Source organism: Cryptomeria japonica, chromosome 7, assembly GCF_030272615.1.
Source record: "Cryptomeria japonica chromosome 7, Sugi_1.0, whole genome shotgun sequence".
In the NCBI taxonomy this organism is placed as follows: domain Eukaryota; kingdom Viridiplantae; phylum Streptophyta; class Pinopsida; order Cupressales; family Cupressaceae; genus Cryptomeria; species Cryptomeria japonica.
In genome coordinates this window covers 417,629,750-417,635,749 of record NC_081411.1, presented here as the reverse complement: position 1 = coordinate 417,635,749, position 6,000 = coordinate 417,629,750, and positions in this window count along the sequence as shown.

Genomic DNA, 6,000 nt, shown 5'->3' with positions numbered 1-6,000 from the left:
CTAAGTAAACTTAAGTAAAGTGTAATAATATCCATGATGAATAATTATTTACACCAACACATATGATCTATTATTTGTGATTTTAATTTGGATGTAAAATATTTCCTAAAAAATCAGATCTTTACAAATTAGGGTTTTTCATTATTTTGATCAGATCTCACAAACTTCTTTGAATTTTGACATATACTTTTTTTTCCAAGTCAATAACAGTATTAGAAATGCTTAGTAAAAAAATCAGATTTTTTGGATCATATTTGAATTTTCTATGAATTGTTTATGCATTTTCATAAAACATTAATTTTGAGAGAAAATTAGAGAATTTTTCAGATTTTGTTACATTTTTGGAAATATTTCAGAATTATACACAGGATCTATTCTTTGTCATTTTAATTTTGATGCAAAATAATTCCTAAAAAATTGGATCTTTGAACATTAGGTTTTTGCATTATTTTACTCATATCTCACAAACTGCGTTAATTTTTTGCAGGAAATTTTATATGTAGGTTTGGAATTCTATCATGAGTTTCAAGTAAACAATTAAGATTTTTTGGATCAATTTTGCATTTTCTATGAATTTTTTATGATTTTTCATAAAAAAATTATTTTTTGGAGCAAATTAGAAACTTTTTTGGATTTTCTTACATTTTTGGAAATGTCTTGAAATTTTACAGGTGTAATGTTTTTTGTGATGCAAAATAGCTCATGGAAAAGTAGATCTTTGAGTTTGTCAAAAAACACATTGTCGAAGGCCCCTATTTCACAAAGTGATTTGGGATTTTGTTAAAATGAACCTAACTTGTGTGCTTGCAGGAGGGGTATTATTGGAAAACTACTAACAAATCTTTGTTGCAAAATTTTGGCAAGGGTTTTATTTTGATCTTCATTGTGTGTCTTGTTTTCATATATTACCAGACACTTCAATTGATGCACTAAAATTAAATCAGTGTCTTTTGTGTCTTGAGAAATAGGCTCTTTTTGTTTAATCTCTAGAGGGCCTGTCTCCCCGTGTGGTCAATAGGACTACTAGTGAGGAAAGAACGACCCAATTGGTAGAGAGGAAAACCCCCCTCTTCCGAACTACTATAAATAATTGTATCCATGGTGAAAGCCATGGGTAACATGTGTTGATTAGTTCATACCGACACTATGTCTCCCCATAAACCCGTTTGATCAAATTTATTTGATCAGTTGTAGGGTGTAACCCCTACTAACTGGGATCCTTCTGTATATACAGAGCTGAAAGTGCCGCATGTATGGCCACACAAGTGGATGCCCTTACTAGCACCTTTTTGTTTTAGAAAGCCAAAATCCTTCTAGTTGTTGGGGCAGGAGGTCGGACCTTTGGAGCGGCCCACACACATACGGTTCTTAGTAGAGATACAAATTTCACCATGGGGAGTTTTCATGGGGACTGATGCTTGGTTGCCCCAGAGAAGTGAGTGTCGAGGGTGGAGCCAGTGGGGTCAAGCATCTAAGTATCTGCTCTGAATAACGTAGCCTCAGGGGAAACCCCATGTGGGATCAACGACTATTGTCCTGGCCAGCCATAAGAATTGTGCTTGTCTTCTTTTGAACATTCAAACATTCAAAATCAAACATCAAAACATTGTGTCTTTTGTGTCTTCAAGTGTATGCAAAACATTTTTACATCAAACAACACACTTATATTTGAGTCATTTTGAGTCAAAACACCTGCAAACATAGAGTCCTCGTCAACATTGTGTCCTCTTGTCATGAAAAATGGTCACAAATTCATATTTGGTCACAACAATAACTTTCAAATTGGAAAAAATTGCACTCGGATTTTAGAACCGCGTATGTGAAGTATATAGGCACATCTGTGTTCAGAATTGGAAAAACTTACAGTCCAGCAAACAAGAGCAGTCAGTTTCAAACTTATTGAGCTTCCTAGGTTATTTCTCTGGGTTTTCGTCTAGCATTCAACCTATCTTTGGGTCTCACAAAGTCCATCATTACTTTACATCTTACATTACATTAACATTTGTCTAAACTTGAGTCAAAAGGTCACTCGCTTGTCCTCATATTGCTTTGTCAACACACTACATACAACAACATTTTTCTAAGTGGTCCCTCATCAAGGTCTATCACCTTTGGGTCTCATTTGGTCTTACTTAGAGTCAAGGTCAACTTACCTCATTAAGAGAAACTATCATCTCTTTGGAAGCCACACCTACTCTACTACATACATACTTGGTCTTACACTTTGGACATTGCAAGTACACCTCAGATTCATTTACATTCCATCCAAATTCTTGGTCTTCCATACTCTTTCCATTTTCATCTAGTCTTACACATCTTGGTCAAGACCTAGTTCATGGTTGAAACACATTCCCAAAAATCTAGGAGAGAAGCTAAAGAGGCTCAAGAGTCTACAAACATGAGTGGCTATGAGTATGACAATGATATCTTTTTCAACTGATCATACCACATTACCTTACATGGACATCTATAGAAACATTTAGAATGTTGAGAACATGGATAATACAAACAACAATGATACACACAATGACAATATGGACAACATTTTAGTACATTCAGCAGAAGTGGAAGACTCTATTATGGATCCCCATTTTAATAGATTGGTTGAGTGAATCATGAGAAGAGATAGACAATATTTCTTACAAGTGATGGCACAAAGTGGAGCTAAGATACCTCATGATTTTGACATGTCTCAAATAGTGGAAAGTTGACCTATGCAAGAAACTCTACTCAACATGGATCAAAGGAGGTCTAATAGTGGAGGCAATAGAGGACCACATTTTGTGCCTAAATCACCATCATCTTTGTTTCAAAAACCTGAGGTCCCACATACACATGGTCAAGCTTATGATACTCACCTTCACAAACCATTATGGAAGTCTTATGCAGAAAAATATACTCAATCACATACCAACGCTAAGGACCAACCACCAAAGAAATTGGATATCCAAAGGCATGCTCAAAATTTGGACACAAGGAAACCCCGTGTCAAATTTGGGGGCAACACACTAGAACAAACTCATGACATGCCTGTAGAATATGATATACATGGACAAAGTAGATATTCCATTCCTTATTATGACTCTATACCAGGTGGTTCCTATATGCAGCATCATTATAGACCTCCTCCATATGAACATGTGTATGATCAATACCATCCATATATGCAGCATCCTCTTCCTCCACCCGATGGCTTAAGCATGGGATATGGTCCAAGAAGTCAGTCTCCACCTAAGAACAATTTGGAACAACAAATTAAGGACTTACAAAAGAAAATGGAGGACATAAATACACCAAAGCCAGCTTATACAATGAGAGACATGTGTCCCTATCCATTTGACAAAATAATTCCAATGCCTCCTTTTCCTACACATTTTGTGACACCTAAGTTTGATAAGTACAGAGGCAAAGGAGACCCTAAGGCACATATAAGACAATTCTTCACATCTTGCATTGAGGTAGCAGCAGAAGAAACATACTTGATGAGACTGTTCCCACAAAGCTTAGGTGATCAAGCTATGGAATGGTTCTCCCAACTTACACCTGGAATTAGGTCTTGGGGTGATCTAGCAGAAGCTTTTATCCAACATTTCTCATACAACATAGAGACAGACATATCAGTCACCACTTTGTGCAACACCAAGAAAAAGGATGGGGAATCATTTTCATCATTCTTACAAAGATGGAGGAATTTAGCCAGCAGATGCTCTTATGAAATTCCACAAAAACAAATGGTAGAGATGTTCACATAGAATGTACACAGAGAAATTGGTTATGACTTAAGAAAAGCTTGTTTGTCCACTTTCAAGGATGTCATTGAGAAAGGCTTAGCAATAGATAAGGTCTTAATTGAACAAGGAGTCATTAAAATATTCAAAGAAACAAAGAGGACTTTAAAGGAAAAGACAAGCCACAATTTTGGAACAAGAACAAGAACACAGTAAATGATGGTGTTGTTGATGCTAACACAGTGAGACCCAAAATCATTCTTTCTGGATCAAATTTTATAAACAATCAAGTGAATACTCAAACAAATTCAAAACCACAAAGGAAATACACCCCATTAGGAGAACCACTTGAATCAACTTTCAAGAAGCTAGTGGCAAACAAGATAATCACAATTCCAGACAATCCTCCATATGAGCCAAAGGTCAAACCAAATTGGTGGAATGATGATGAATACTGTGAATATCACAAGAGCAAGGGACATAAAATAGGAAATTGTCATCGACTGAAGAATATTATACAAGACCTTATTGATAGAGGTGACATTGAGATCGAAGGACATTCATCCAATCAAGAACATGAGATGTTTAAGGAACCATTCCCTGAACATGACAAGGGAAAAGCCAAAGCCACGGATGAGAAAGCCAACCATACCAAATCCTCCTACAACTATGATTCAACTGTTAATCACATTTCGATGGACAATTATGTCTCTACCATTATCATCAAGGACAAAACGCCTAAAAATTCTACCCAAACACCCAAGGTTGTCTTGAAAGGCATTGGACCTTCTTCCGAATCTACCTTTGAATGTAATATCACAACTCAATGAGGTAAGGTCACTTTGCAAGGTGCTCAAGCTAAAACCAACACCGCTTCCTCATCAACCAAACCTGAGTACGATCTGGTTGAAAAGTTAGGGAGGAAGCCCGCGCTTATCTCCATCCTTGAGCTTTTATGCATATCCCCTCACATAAAGCTATTCTTGACAAAACTTTGAGAGAAACCTTTGTCCCCACTAATTTGAATGTGGACCAGTTTCAAGCCATGGTGGGATACCTTTCCATTCCACATTCTCTTACATTCACTAGATTTGATGACACATATGTAAGCCAACCGCATAATGCACCTTTACACATTGAAGCCTTCCTACACAAACACCGAATAAAGCGAGTCCCGATAGATGGAGGAGTTGGTCTCAATATATGTACATTGAATACTCTTAAGTAATTGGGATATTTTTAAAAAGCTATGAATTCTACAAACAAAATCACCATAAAGGCATATGATGACAAAGAGCGCTCATCCAAGCGCACAGTCACCTTACCTCTCAGAGTTGGGCCAATTGCAAAGGATGTGGTATGTCAAGTCCTTGACTTAGATCTCACATATAACATACTTTTGGCACACCCATGGATTCATGAAATGAGAGCTATTCCTTCTACATATCATCGATGTGTCAAATTTCCTCATAATGGAGTTGAAGTGATCATCAAAGCTGATCCAAACCCATTCCTATATTGCAACAATCTATGACCTAGATCAAAAATAACAATCCCAGTCAATCGAGAGGTTGTTCCTTCATCAGCATATGTTGATTTGGAATCCTTGAAAGCTTCTACATCAAAACTAGCAAACATAAAAGAAAAGTTCAAGGTTAAAGACATGGGATGTGGTGAGTATATCTTTCATGTTGATCAACTCCCACTATCTCCTAAGACATTCAGTCGACAAGAACAATCGACAAACAATTTGGAATGCCAAGGAATTTGGTATGAACCACCTAGTGTTGTGGCTACTAAGTCTGAATGCAAATCTCCTCTAGTGGTGCAAGCAGCTCTTGATATCAATAGCCCTAAGAGTGGTTCCAACAAAGAATATATTGTGTGTATCGCCAACCCTCTTGAGAACTCACATAGCTTTACCATATCATCCACTCATTCCATTTTCACTCATCTCCCAGACTTGGATCAACAAGAATTAGAAAAGCCCTTACTAATTGGGGATCAAAAATCAAGCTTTGAAAAGAAAAATCTAAAAGTCAAAAATACAAAAAAGTCCTTCAGTCTAAATCAAAATCAAAAGCTATTGGACTCTGAAAAAATCAAGATCAAGGATAAAAATCATATGAAGCAAAAAGAACAAGAGTTGATCTCCCCTAATACCAAAATAACTAGGGGCAAAATTTCTACAATTTCAAGTCAAAAGATATACTTGTTGATCCTAAGTCTCCATCATGCTATCCTACTTTCACTTCTTTTCGCAATCATATGC